The sequence below is a fragment of the Stigmatopora argus genome, chromosome 1 (genome assembly GCF_051989625.1).
Source record: "Stigmatopora argus isolate UIUO_Sarg chromosome 1, RoL_Sarg_1.0, whole genome shotgun sequence".
NCBI classification, from domain to species: domain Eukaryota; kingdom Metazoa; phylum Chordata; class Actinopteri; order Syngnathiformes; family Syngnathidae; genus Stigmatopora; species Stigmatopora argus.
In genome coordinates this window covers 2,997,613-3,013,172 of record NC_135387.1, presented here as the reverse complement: position 1 = coordinate 3,013,172, position 15,560 = coordinate 2,997,613, and the positions used below count along the sequence as shown (strand labels likewise).

Here is a 15,560-nt window from a genome sequence, read left to right as displayed (position 1 = left end):
GATTATTGTTCTTGTAATTGGTAATATGTCGTATTCCCTGACACATCTTCTTTGGGTTATTTCCTGTGAAGTGCTCCTCAATTTTCTTTGTATATGCTGCCGAGGCCTTTTTAATGCCTCTCTTCAGCTCTGCTCTGGCAGCGCTGTATTGTACCTTGTCCCCTGATCTGAAGGTGGTGTTACGGCATTTGATGAGTGCTGGAGCGAGCGAATACGGCGACGAATAACATGAACACACACGCCAATAATACGCAACCTATTGATAATTTTGATATTAGATATTTAGATATTAATGCTCTTACATTGTCAATGCAATTACAAACTCACTCTCTCTCATGATTATAATTTTGAGAGCAAGAGATTACCTGGTGGATCGCTTTCAACAGTTAACTCTCTGTCTCTCTCTCTCATGGTTATAATTTTGAGAGCGAGCGAACCCGGCGAGGACGAAACGTCCGTTCGACGAAACGTCCGTTCGACGAACTGTCCGTCGACCAAACGTCCATCGACCAAACATCCGTCGACCAAACATCTTTCGACGAAACGCCCAGGTACCCAAAAAAGAAGAGTTTTCATTTCGTATCGAGCTGGGAAAGGCGTAAACAATTGAAGCGCACCAAGATGGCAGCACAATCTTCTGCATTCCAAAGTGGAGGCTTCGACCTCGCCGGTCATCTATAATCCTTATAAGGCGTGATTTATGGATGTGTGTGTGTATGTTAAGATTCTCTCGCTACGTTTGTCCAAACCGCGCAACGTAGAGAGTTGATTTTTTTAATGTTGGCCAGAAATGGCTGAACAATCCTAATAGATGAGTGATTGAATTTCTTCACCTTCTCTAAGTGTGTAAACTCAACTTTTATTTGTTACAACTGAAAGTAGAGTTGATTTATGAATCGTTGTTTTTACATGATGTGCCCTAAACGCACCGCATTTTGTATAGGCGCGAAAACATTATAACACATGTATGGCATGTAGTAATAATAGGGGTGATCTGTCAGATCTACATTATGTGCGATATTCGAGGGATTACTGTACTTTGTTGTGATGATTTGTAACTATGGTTTTCCATATGGCCAATGGAGGTTCCGTACAGACGATCGTCTTATTATAAGACGTAACAACCCTCTTTTCTGTCTTAGTGGGTAAAAGTAATGGAAGACGTCATTCCAATGTGAGCCTCATACTTGTACATCCTTGTGCCCTGCGATCGGCTGGCCACCGATTCAGGGTGTCCCCCGCCTCTGGCCCAGAGTCAACTGGGATAGGCTCCAGCACTCCACGACCCTAATGAGGATAAAGCAGTTCAGAAAATGAGATGAGAGATGAGATACCTATACAGTCATACCTCTACTTAAGAAATTAATTGGTTCCAGAACTTTTTTCGTAAGTTGAAAATGTCAGAAGTAGAGCTTACATGTAAATTCTCTAAGTTGTTCCACAGTCATCACACAACTACCAACTGAACCCTATAAAATTGGTCATTTTTTTTGTAAGAAACACACAAATGAGAGAAAATTATCATTAAATTATTCATTAATGTCTTAAAAAGAATAACCGGGGTTGGACACTTCCACTCTGGAGTTGCTCACAGTGAGAGGCGCCGAGTGGGTGTGGGCATGCTTGTTGCGCCCCGCTCGGTGCCTGTATGGCGGGGTTTACCCCGATGGACGAGAGGCTAGCATCCCTCCATCTTCGGGTGGGGGGATGGGACCTACCGTATTTACTCGCATATAAGCTGCCCGCACGTATAAGCCACAGCCTGAAAGTTGCCTTGAAATTTTTGAATTTCTGAATTTCTCGCATATCAGCCGCCCCCTGATTCCCAATTTTCACCTCCATATTCCTGGTTTTAATAGGGAGTACAAATGCGTTACTTTGAAGGGAAAATCTTATGAAAATTTGTGGTATTTCTGGGATACTGTATGAATCAAAAGCACATTATTAGGGTCAATATAATCAGAAAGTTAATATGCCTGTATTTGTAAATGCAAAATATCAAATTATCCAATTTGAAAAAATAAATAATTCTATATTGATGAGAACCTGATGCTTTCTAATTACAGAAATCACAATTTTCTTACCAGAAGTTTAAGATGTTGTGGCAGCCATATTGCTTCTAATGTCAAAATATCTAATTTCTTTCGATGGTTCATATTACTCCAATAGTTGTCACTTTCGAACAAGAAATAAAACGAAAAAAAATCAAGGTGGAATTTTTTTAAATTTCAAAATCAACGCTACTCACCTCTGGTGGAAAAAAATGTAGACGCAGTGCCCCGACCTCATTAAGATGAGCGCGCCCCTACCTCATTAAGATGAGCGCGCCCCGACCTCGCTAAGATGGCCGTGCCGAGCAGTGACGGGAACGTTTTGCGTTTTATGCAAGATACGCTTTTTTCATGAATTCCATTCATAGACGTCAAAATGAATTTTGTTTAGCCTTTTATCTGTTTATCTTTTCTCTATTTTGAAATAAATAACCGTGTCCGCCGCATTCGCTTGCGTCATGACGCCATTGTGTCACGAGGTCATGACGCCATTGTGTCGCGAGGTCACGACGCCATTGCGTCGCGAGGTCACGGTGCCATTTTGTCGTGACGTTATCGTGCCATGGCAACGTTGATATTCAGTTTCGTGCATGTCATGTTTTTATGCACATATAAACCGTACCCTCGATTCAGTCATCATTTTTTTGTCCGACAAAAGCGGCTTGTATGCGAGTACCGTATTTTCACACCTATAAAACACACTGTGTGATAGGGCGCAGTCTCTTTTCGTTTTTTGTGAATACATTGTACGCCTCATCTGATAGGGCGCTAGCGTGCCTGTTTTTCTAGCCGCTAGCGTACCTATGTTATGCTAGCCGCTAGTGTGCCTGTTTTTCTACCTGCTAGCGTACCTATGTTATGCTAGCTGCTAGCGTATGTTATGCTATCCGCTAGCATACCTATGTTATGCTAACAGCTAGCGTATGTTATGCTATCTGCTAGCGTATGTTATGCTATCTGCTAGCGTATGTTATGCTATCCACTAGCGTATGTTATGGTAGCCGCTAGCGTATGTTATGCTATCCGCTAGCGTATGTTATGGTAGCTGCTAGCGTATGTTAGGCTTGGCACTAGCGGGCTTTTTTAAAGACAGCACGAGCAAAACTGAGTTTGATAATGCGTTATTGAGGTCAAAGGTACACTTTGATATAAAGAGTTAGGCATTTAACATGCTAGGCTCCACTGTCAGTCAGAGTTGTGTATTCCGACAACTTGATTCCAGCTTTGGCGAAACCTCAAACAACAGTGCTAGCCGACACTTGAGTCCAGTCATCCACAATCCGTTGTAACTCGCAACATGCATCACTCCCAAGCCGTAACTCGTGCGACGCTGCCTGCCCGAACTACAATGTTGGCCATCCGTTAGCAATCCATTAGCAATCCGCTAGCAATCCGTTAGCAAAGCTGTATAATTGTGTTCGATCCATGGCTTCAGTCCGTTTTCCAAGCGTTCACACCCGCATTGTGTTGTCATTCACGCCAAGCATTTCCTCTGTATAGTTCTGATATGCTCTTTTTTTAAGTATTGAGAATGTTTTTGCGGGTTAAAAGCGCTGAAAGCACACGGAAGTCAAATGCCTTGCCACTCCCCGGGGATGTTTTGAATGGATTTACCATAATACTTGGAATGCGTGGGGAGGCTATTTTTAGAGTGAACGTCCGCTGGGTTGATCGCAATAAGTAGCGTGCCGGCAAGAAATAAAACCAGTCACTCAAGTGGTCAGGGCCATACAAAAATTGAGTTTAGTGCACAGACAAAACACACCGACCGTTTGGGCGCATCGACCATTTTAGAGAACATTTTAGACTTTTACATGCGCCCTATAGGTGTGAAGATATGGTAAATACGGTTTGGAGTCCTTGGAGGGGGGTGCTCCCTTTTACTGATGGGTGGACTTCAATGCTAACGTGGGCAATGACAGTGAGACCTGGAGGGGGGTGATTGGGAAGAACGCCCCCCCACTGAACGGAACCCGAATGGTGTTCTACTGTTGGATTTCTGTGCTTGGTGTGGATTGACAATAATGAACACCATGTGTCCATATGTGCACTTCGAACCAGATTTTGTGGTCGTGTCATCGGACCTGCGGCCGCATGTCTTGGGCACTTGGGTAAAGAGAGGGGCTGTCAACCGCTCACCACCTGGTGGTGAGTTGGCTATGATGGTGGGTGCGGATGCCCGGGAGACCCAAATGTTTTGTGAGGGTCTGCTGGGAACGCTTAGCGGAGTCACCTGTTAGAAGGAGTTTCATTTCCCACCTCCGACAGAGTTTCTCTCATGTCCAGGAGGTGGCGGGGGACATTGAAGCCGAGTGGACCATGTTTCGCTCTTCTATTGCTGAGGCGGCTGATGGGAGCTGCATCCTATTGGGCCCTTTTGGCCCATGGGACTCCGGAGGCAGCTGACGGGTACCGGGTGGTCAAGCGGCACGCAGCTCTGCTCCTCTCCGAGGCAAAAACCCGGGAATGGGAGGATTTCGGTGAGGCCATGGAAAACGACTTCCGGGTGGCTTCAAGGAAATTTTGGTCCACCATCCGGCATCTCAGAAAGGCGGAAGCAGTTCATCAACACAGTGTATAGTGGGGTTGGGGCGCTGCTGATCTCGACGCAGGATGTTGTGAATCGGTGGGCCGAAACTTTGGAGACCTCCTCAACTCCATCGACACACCTTCGCATGAGGAAGCAGATCTGGGGGACTATGGGGCGGACTCTCTTATCTCTGGGGTTGAAGTCACTGTGGTGGTTAAAAAGCTCCTCGGTGGCAAGGCCCCAGGGGTGGATGAGATCTGCCTGGAAATCCTAAAGGCTCTGGATGTTGTGGGGTTGTCTTGGTTGCCACGCCTCTGCAACATCTCGCTTGGGATGAGAATCAGCATCTCCAAATCTGCGACCATGGTCCCCAGTCGAAAAAAGTAGCATGCCCTCAGGGGTCAGGTCCTTCCCCAGGTGGAGGCGTTTAAGTACCTTGGGGTCTTGTTCACGAGTGAGGGAAGAATGGAACAGGAGATCGACAGGCGATCGCAGCAATGTCTGCAGTGATGTCGACTCTGCACCAGTCCGTCATGGTGAAGAAGTAGTTGAGCCAAAAGGTGAGTCTCTGAATTTACTATCTATGTTCCTACCTTCATCTATGGTCACGAGCTGTGGGTCGTGACCGAAAGAACAAGATCCCGGATACAAGCGGCTGAAATGAGTTTCCTCTGCAGGATGTCCAGACTCACTCTTAGAGATAAGGTGAAAAGCTTGGTCATCCGGGAGGCGCTCAGAGTAGAGCCGCTGCTCCTCCGGGTCGATAGGAGCCAGATGGTTTGGCTCGGGTATCTGATCAGGATGCACCCTGGACGGCGCCCTGGGGAGGTTTTACGTCCCACCGGGAGGAGGCTGCGGGGCCGACCTCGGACACATCTTGGGATACTCCTGGAAGAGTTGGATGAAGTGGCTGGGGAGAGGGAAGTCTGGGCTTCCGCGACTTGACTTTGGATAAATTGAGAGAAGATGAGATGAGATGAGAAGAGAAAATGAATAACAAGTATATCCAAAATCTGCCAGTGTTGAAATGCAGGTGAACAAGAGGAAGCTAACAGTAGGCAACATAGAGAGACCGCACGAACACATGAACATCTAATAAACACAGCATTAAGAATTCAAACAACAACATTAACATCATTATTCATTCATTCACTTTCCATACCTCACATCCTCAAAAGGGTTGCAGGGGTTGCCGGAGCCTAACCCAGATGACTTTGGGCGAAAGGCAGACTACACTCTAGACTGGTTGCCAGTCAGCCGTATGGCAAACGACCATACTCACTCACAATCATACCACCATCCGCCACAATTTCAAAAAAAAATCTTTCGGTCACGAACCATAGCTTGTGACTATAGATGAAGGTAGAAACGTAGATTGACTGGTCAATAGAGAGCTTCACCTTTAGGCTCAGCTCTTTTTTCACAACGACAGACCAATGCAGAGTCCACATAAGTTCAGACACCGCAACGATCCGCCTGTCGATCTCCTGCTCCATCTTTCTCTCGCTCGTGAACAAGACCCCAAAATACTTAAACTCCTCCACTTGGGGGAGGGCTTCATCCCGGACCCACAGAGGGCATGAGAGGTGCTGATTCTCAGTCTGAACGCTTCACACTCGGCTGCAAATCATTCCAATGAGAGTTGGAGATCGCGGCCTAATGAAGCCAACAGAATCACACCATCTGCAAAAGGCAAGGATACAATACTGAGGCCACCAAACCGGATCCTCTCAATGCCAAGGCTGCGTCTAGATATTCTGTCCATAAAAGTTTTGAACAGAATTGGTGACATAAAGGCAGCCCTGGCGGAGTCCAACCCCCATTGGGAACGGATCCGACATACCACTGGCTACATGGACCAGACTCTGACGGTCATACAGGGACCAAAGCCCACGAATAGCGGTTTCCAGTACCCCATACTCCCTGAGTACCCCCTGCCCCCAAGACTCCCTGGGGAACATGGTCCAACGCCTTCTCCAAGTCCACAAAGCACATGTAAACTTGTTGGGCGAACTGCTATGACCACCAAGAACCCTGCTGAGGGTATAGAGCCGATCTACTGCAGAGGCGTGTCAAACAAGACATGCCCACAACATCCTGAGCCTTAAGAAACTCTGAATGGATCTCAGCCACCCCCAGAGGCTTGCCACTGTGGAACTATCTAATCACCTAAGTGACTTCAGATCGGAGAAGCTGCCTCAGAGTCCTCAGACTCTGCTTCCTCATGGGAAGGCAAGTCTAAGGAGTTGAGGAGGTTTTCAAATTATTCGCCCCACCGATTCACAACATCCTGAGTAGAGGTCAGCAATGCTCCACCCCAATATACACTGTGTTGATGGTGTACCGCTTTCCCTCCTGTGACGTCGAATGGTGGACCAAAATTTCTTTGAGGCCACGCGGATGTTGCTCTCCATGACCTCATCGAACTCCTCCCATGCCCGTGTTTTTCTTTCAGGGAGACCACCAGAGTCCTCCTTGGCTGCAGCCCAGTTATCTGCGCATCTAAACTTTTTGGACCCTCCCACAGGTGGTGAGCCCATGGGAAGGGGAACCCAGGGAGCGTCTTCGGGCTGTTTTTTATTAAAACAAGAATGTTGTTGAATAGATAGATGGTTTTATTGCGAGTGTTACATTAATGTCGTGTCACCTCTTCTCAACTTGCACATTAGAATAATGCTGAGAAAAAGAACAGACTAAATTAGAAACTAACTACACCAGGGGTCTCAAACTCAATTTACCTGGGGGCCGCTAGAGGCCGAGTCTGGGGGAGACTGGGCCGCATCAGGATTTCCACAAGAAAAGCGCTGATAAAACATTCCAACGTTATCAAATATCTTGATTTTTTAACAAAAAATAATGAATTAAATAAATTAACTTAAAGATGAATAAAAAAATCAATCAGTAATACAAAAATAAAATAATAATAATGAGAGATATACACTGGCTGCCTAAGTAGAGAAAATGAATTTTTTTTTTTCCGTTTCAAATGTCTGTATTAACAGCTCTTTAACCTTTAACTTTCTGAACTTGAATGGAACATTGAACATGAAATATTCTGAACTCGGCTTCTCTTGCCTACTCCTTGCTGCTAGAGACCTGGCAGCGCTTCTTCTCACATAGGTGAGTCACATTTGGCTTGAGGGAGGAAGCAGTGGAGACCCTCAGTAGAGCTTGAAGATGCTCATCAGTAAGTCTGGACCTGTACTTGGACTTATTGAAGTTCAAGGTGGAGAAGAGCTTCTCACACAAGTATGTGTTCCCAAAAAGGCACATGGTCCGCTTGAACATTCGGGAAAGTTCAGGGAAGCTGGGGGTCAACTCTCTCAAAAATTGCCCAAGCTTGTCTGCTTCTCCACTCACCTCGCTGAACTTGGCTTTGAGTGCAGAGTTGCACTGCAGGTCAATGAGCTCCATTTGAAGCTCAGGAGGGGCATCTTGCACATCAAAGGAGAAGGGGTCCGCAAAAATTTGAAATGTGGCTTTGTGTGTCTTGAAGTCTGCAAATCTGTGATCAAATTCCTCCTGTAGCTTCGAAATGGCCTCAACATACTTCTCACCACTGAATGGTGTGCCTGCATCCACGAGAGCCTTGCATGCTGGGAAATGGCAAAGGTTTGTCTGAGAGAGCTGGGCTTTCCATAACACAAGTTTAGTGCAGAATGCTCTCACGTTGTCATAGGCAGCACTGACAAGTTGCTCCTGGCCTTGTAGCTTCTTGTTCAGTACATTAAGCTCATGTGTGATATCAACAAGAAAAGCCAAGTCCATGAGCCATTTGGGATCACTTAGCACAGGAACAGCAACCCCGTCTATCTCCATGAAGTCTTTTACTTCTGCTCTCAACTCAAAAAATCTCTTCAACACGTTTCCCCTGCTGTGCCGACGTACCTCAGTGAAGTAGAGCACATCCCCATATTCTGACTCAATTTCCTCTAAAAAAAAGCACGGAACCTTCTGTGCTTTAAGCCCCTGGATCTGATTTGGTTGATGCATTTCACAACGACAGACATCACATTGTCAAACTTCAGGCATCTGCTGCAAAGGGCCTGCTGATGTATAATGTAGTGCAGAGCTATGGCCTCCTCCACACCCTCCCGTTTTTTTTAACAAGTGCTACTAGTCCATTCTTCCTCCCTGTCATTGATGGGGCTCCATCGGTTGTTATTCCAACAAAGCTCTTCCATGGCAAACCGGCATTCTCAATGGCATCACACAGCTGGTGAAATATTTCCTTAGCGGTGGTCTGGCCATGCATTGGAATTACTGTGAGCAACTCCTCCATTACTTTAAAATTGTCATCAACACCACGAACATATATTGCGAGCTGGGCAGTGTCTGTGATGTCTGTGGTCTCATCAAGAGCCACTGAATATACACTGAAACATTGTGCTTTCTCACACAGTTGATCATAAATGTCACTTGACAGGTGAGAAATGCGCTCTGCCACGGTGTTGGCAGAAAGGCTGATGTGGTTGAACAGACTTTTCTTTTCTGGACAGACAATATGTGCAGCCTGTAATATGCACTTTTTGATACATTCACCTCCTGTGAATGGCTTTCCTGCTTTAGCAATCAACTCACAAACGGCGTAGCTAGCTTCGACTGCTGCATTACTGTCTTTGGTAGCCTTCTTGAAGAAATCCTGTTGCCTCAGAAGACATGTTTTAAGACTGGCAACCTGGTTGGCTCTCTCATCTCCCTGGTATTTTTCGTACTCCTCAGCATGTCTCGTAGTATAATGACGTTTCAAATTGTATTCCTTGTGCACCGCAACTTTTTCAGTGCAAATGAGACACGTCGGGCTGCCAAAAAAATATTGCACTCCCCACTTTTCTTGAAACTGTCTGTGCTCATCACCGACCTTTCTCTTCACGGCAGGCTTTGAAAGAGACATCTATGGGGCTCTGTAATTATTACAGTGTAATATGTTTTTCCACTTGGAATGAGTCTCGGGTTGATCTTTCACTTTCAGTCGCGCGGGTTTGTGGCGCAGGCGCACTTTCGCTCTCCGTTTCTCCGTTTCACTCGCGGAGATGGCTACACTGACACAGGCTGGATCACGGATCATAGCGCCTCATTCAGTTCTATGCTGAGTGCAGCAGAGGAGTGTGCGCGCCGAGCGGAGTGATCGGCTTCACGGCTTCTCCTTCGCCCAGCTGATTGGAGGAATGAATGAGTGAGTGAGCGAGGCCGATGTCCCTCCTTCCAGAGCCGTATACCTCACCGTGATTGGTTCATTCAGCTCCGAACACAACAAGTGTCATTCATATCAATCTTGCGGGCCGCACAAACATTAATCTTTCATATTAAGACGGGGGCCGCAAATTATCGTCCCGAGGGCCGCAGTTGGCCCGCGGGCCGCGAGTTTGAGACCCCTGAACTACACAATTATTGATTTAGTTGAAATCAAAACCCTCCACTCAAAGTCTCATGTTCTCCTGAATGATAGTACTACTCTGAAGGTACATCTACAAAACATCTACAACTCTTTTAATTTGGCTTTTGTTTATACCTCATAAATTCCACCACATCGAATGAAGTATCAGGAGGAACAAAAACAATCACTGAATGGTAAAAAAAATAAAGAAAAAATGAACCCTGAGTTCAGTGTAGTATTGCCAAAATATAGGGAAGTTTACAAATATCAAGTTGACACAATAGTATGTGTTCCAGATAGCAACCCTTACTTATTCAAAGATGCAAGGAAGGGTTTGGCTAAATCTGAGCAAATATTGGAAATAAAAACCCAATTAATCAATCGGAAAAAGTATCAATAAGTAGCCATTGGTTTTTCCTGTTTGTGTGGTTTTAATAATAATAATATAATAATAATCGGACATAGGCCCTGTCGTCATTATCAACAACAACAAAGCCTACTTGTCATCACACCCAGAAACTGCGTATGACGAAATTGGTGGTGCTTCTCCATAAGCTAAGTTTACTCGGCAAAAGACCTAAATAAGTGATAGTTACGGACTTGTAATTGGCATTCTGCTGTTATGGATACAGGTTACTTACCTCTCACTGTCTTTCACTTACCTTCAGTCAGCTAGTAGGAGGCAGATCACCACCCAAACATCTTTTCATATTACCTCAGAAAGGAATGTGTGTTGTGTTACCGCAAATTTAGAGTTCTGATGGATGTGGGGGAAAAAACTGTCCTTAAGCCTATTTGTCCGTACTTTGTGGGACCTATAGCGTCTGCCAGAGGGCAGCAGCTGGAACAGATTGTGGCCAGGGTGGTAAGGGTCCCCTATGATGTTCCTGGCTCTGCTGAGGTAACGAGGGCTGGCAATGTCTTCCAGTGAGGGCAGAGAGCAGCAGACAATCCTCTGGGCAGTGTTAATCACCTTCTGCATGGCCTTTTTGTCTGCCGCCGTGCTTCCAGCGTACCACACTGTGATGCAGTACGCCAGGATGCTCTCTACAGTGGTTCTATAGAAGGTTATCAGAAGCTTGGTGCCCAAGTGGTTCTTCCTAAGTACCCTGAGGAAATGGAGTCGTTTCTGAGCCTTCTTCACTACTGCCGTGATGTTAGTAGACCATGAGAGCTTATCCGTGACGTGGACCCCCAGGAATTTAAAGGACTGGACCCTGTCTACACATACTCCATTTATGAGGAGTGGGGCCAGATCTGTGCCGTGTTCGCGAAAGTCCATGATTATTTCTTTAGTTTCCGTGGTGTTCAGTGTGAGATTGTTCACCGCGCACCACGAAGACAGTTTGTTGACCTCATCTCTATAGGCCGACTCATCCCCTCCTGAGATGAGTCCGACCACAGTGGTGTCGTCAGCGAATTTGATGATGGCGTTAGACTGGTGGGTGGTTGTACAGTCGTATGTGTACAGGGAGTACAGAAGAGGACTCAGTACACAGCCTTGAGGGGAGCCAGTGCTCAGTGTAATGGAGGAAGAGAGGTGGGGACCAAGTCTAACAGTCTGTGGTCGGTTGGTCAAGAAGTTCTTTATACAGCAGCAGATTGAAGAGGATAGTCCAAGGTGGGAGAGTTTGTCAGTCAGAATGTCCGGTTTTATGGTGTTGAAGGCTGAGCTATAGTCAATGAAGAGCATCCTCACGTAGTTCCCATGGTGTTCCAGGTGGCTCAGTGCTGTATGAAGAGCAATGGCGATAGCATCCTCAGTGGACCTGTTTGCTCTATAAGCAAACTGGTGAGGGTCAATTGAGGGAGGGATTGTATTCTCTGGTTTCATTGAAAACTCTTAACTATATTTTGATTATAAACCATGTTAACCTCTGTGGGGCTTAAATTTTGTTAAAGATTTTAAAAGATATATATCTTACAGTATGTGGGCATGTGGTAATAAAACATCATTATACTTGTAAAATGACAATAAAAGCATTCACTTCAATTCAATTAATATTAACTTCTGCAAAGGGTAAATGGTATCTTCTTTTTCTTTGAAAATTTTGACATATGCTTTTTCAAAGTTGAGTCATTAAATTATTGAACTCACTCATGTTATAATTCTAAAAATGGTATTCTTTACGCTTGTGTATTGGACACTGTTTCTTCAAAGCATCACAACAAAACTTTTCAACTATTCAATCTAATCTAATAAATGGTACATACAATGTCATATGTTCTCGCTTTTTAGTCAACAATAACGTATTAATGAGCTATCAATAAAAAATTTAGAACAAGTGATATGTTTTAATTGTCAGCCAGACAAATTCTGAAAAGTAGTAAAATCATATTATGTGCAGCTATTGGATTGGATTGGATAACTTTATTCATCCCGTATTTGGGAAATGTCATTGTCACCATAGCAAGAGGGTGAGGATGCAGAAATAGGAAAGGCATTTTAGACATAAATAGATAGGTAATGAGTAAGTTAATAAATAAATACATGAATAAATATATAAATAAATAAGCGTGTTGCTGAAATACATAAACACATCTTGCCTTTATTGCACATATTATTATAATACATTTGCTTGTAATGAAGAAATGCTTTGCTTTACTATTAAACTAACTTTGCTCATCATTATTAGTTTCAAATTATTGTATGTTTGCTTGCAATGAAGAAATGCTTTGCTTTACTATTAAACTTACTTTGCACATCATTATTAGTTTCATATTATTTTATGTTTGCTTGCAACGAAATAAATGCTTGTCTCCTGAGAACCTTAGTTAGACTAAACAAAGCCAAAACGCCTTGGGCTGCCTTGAGTGGACAAAACAAAGGAAATCCAAAACGCCTTGAACTGCACCTGCGTCCACTACAGACTCCACAAGACTTCCAGGGCTTCATTTGTTTTGACTATTGACGTATCACTTCCATTTCCACTTCTCTCCTGAGAGTTTAGACGTACATTGTGATCAGGGCCATTGAATTTAATAAACAACAACAAAAATGTGTAAGGTCAGAACGAAGTTGGAACTTGCCTCAACGGTTCGTTCTCCTTGCAAGTGAAAAAAAATCCAGAAGAATGTCTTTTCCTCTTAATTTGTGCGTGCATTTGGGGAATGCCTATTGGTGAACCTATCACACTGTATAATGATGATGATGACTTTTTAATGAGTTTGTCATAATATCTTCTGCATTTCTACAATGCATGTATGATCAGGATATTCATGTACCTTGGTGACCAAAGGCCAGACAATTGGAGATTGTAAATTCAGAAAGAACTCTAATCAACCTTACTTATCCTGAGGTATAAGCAACATCAGTAAGGCACAGCTAGCTAATTATGGCACAAAGCATGATAGACTAGTGTTGGGGTAATCATTATTATAAATGTGTTTGCAATGAATATAGAGCCTTATAATATATTTGCTTATTAGGAATAGTAATGCTCATCCTAAATGTGTAACTATATTAAACAATATAGTTATATGTGTTGATCGCTTTCAACGAAGAATTAATGGAATAAAGCTGAAAGGAAGTTTTATTAAGGGGATCATGTGCAAATTTATAATATAGGGGGGAATGTTGGGGTAATCATTATTATAAATGTGTTTGCAATGAATATAGAGCCTTATAATATATTTGCTTATTAGGAATAGTAATGCTCATCCTAAATGTGTAACTATATTAAACAATATAGTTATATGTGTTGATCGCTTTCAACGAAGACAAACGCTTACGCCAAGGTCGCTCTCCAGGACAGCTGGGTCCAGCGAGAGATACAAGTTCGCAAAGACATAAAACAATACACCGAGTCCTTGCTCCGAGGACTGAGTACTGGAAGATACACCTCAACCTTTTCCCCAGATGCGAGTTCACAATGAAGATCGGTGAAGGACGCTTAAATTGTTGTTGGGTCAGCGGATGGCTATCAAGCATATTGTTTTTCCTTTGTGATGCTTGATATGGAATTGTTTTGTTTCTTGCTTACGCAATTGGATCGATTACTCGCATATTGTTTTAATTTGTGACGCTAGGTTGACGCTTGGGTTTGCTTGATTATGGAATTGTTTTGTTTCTTGCTTACGCAAATGGAATCGACAACCTTGTAATTGTTTTGATTTGAAGCCTTAAATGGGCAGGACATAATGCCGCTCTTTAGAATAATCTTGGTCGGCCGAGCGGTCCGGATGTATTCTCTTCTTGCAAGAATTAAATGGTGAGATGTGACTACAGATGCCTTTTTTATTGAAAGCTGAATTGGAAAAACCTAAGGATAAACCTACAATTGGATGAACCTAACACTAGAATCCAAAGTCACTTAGTTCTGCAGCTACTAGCCATGTAAAGATTCTTAACCATTTCCACAAGATTTTCATTCTATAATTATAATCGGACATAGGCGCTGTCGTCATCATCAACAACAAAAAGCCGAAACACAAGCAAAAAATGTCAAACACGAATCACCATTTTAGTTTATTTTGCTTAGATTTTAATACAAATGCAGACCTGATGCAAACTCAAATTTGATCTTCCCTCCACTGTCTCCATCAAAGGCAGTGTCTTTTCCCATGTGCGCACTCTGTTTTTCTTGCGTCACCTCTTTTTCACACCCTGTCAGACACTGCTATCCCTACCTGTAACAGGCTTGCACTCAGCAGCTCTTTGCAGGTGCTTGGGGTGGATAATAAAAATATAAAAACACATTTTCACACTATGTCCATGGCACACACATAATTCTTGCTCATTTTCAGGTCACTTCCTGTTCATACCTGGTTAGTTCCTGTTCATTTGGGGACATTTACCATCTTTGAAATTTGGGGACATTTCCCATCTTTGAAATTGATGGAGATATTTATAGTTACAATTTAAGGACATTTTGTTTTTTTGGAATTAGGCTGTATACATATTTCATTCATTTTCTGAACCGCTTATTGTCCCAAGTGTCCCAGGGTGTGTTGGAGCCTATCCCAGCCAACTACAGGCAGAAGGCAGTAGACACACTGAATTGGTGGCCAGCCAATCGCAGGGCACAAGGAGATGGTGGAGGGTAAATCAAGAAAATAAAAATGACTTAGAAATAAATAACAAAACCAAACCTGGCACAGAAGACATGGGGGAACAAGGAACTTGAAACATGACATGCCAACATAGCGTGAAGCAGACAAGGCAGACGATCCCACAAAGACTGACAAACACAGTGTTTAAATAGACAGACAGAGGTTGATTACAAAGTACACAACTGGTCACACGAGGGAAGGTAAACCATGAGGGACACAATAGGCGAAAAGCGTACAAACCAATTTAGAGTGTTCAACCAGCCTACGCATGTTTTGTGGATGTGGAAGGAAGACACTAGAATACCCAGAGAAAACCCCAAACAAGAACATGCAAAATCCACACAGTGAGAACCCACGTAGGATCGAAGCATCGACCCCAGAACTGTGAGGCCAATGCGCTAACCAGGGTGCCTAGTGGGTATATTTGTCCTTTGTAAATATTGACTGATAAAGCTGTTAATTTACAAAATAATATTAAAGAAGGATGTAGAGCTGTTTTTTTAAATTTAGTTTCACTGTTAAGTGGATAAATAACAAAGTTACTGTGTGG

The 15,560-nt window shown here is 43.7% G+C and overlaps 1 protein-coding gene across 3 annotated transcripts in view; it reads right to left on the bottom strand.

Moving 5' to 3' along the window:
• The window catches only part of pacsin1a (protein kinase C and casein kinase substrate in neurons 1a), a 55,101-nt gene that overhangs the window by 37,941 nt on the left and 1,600 nt on the right, over positions 1-15,560 (bottom strand). The window lies entirely within an intron of this gene.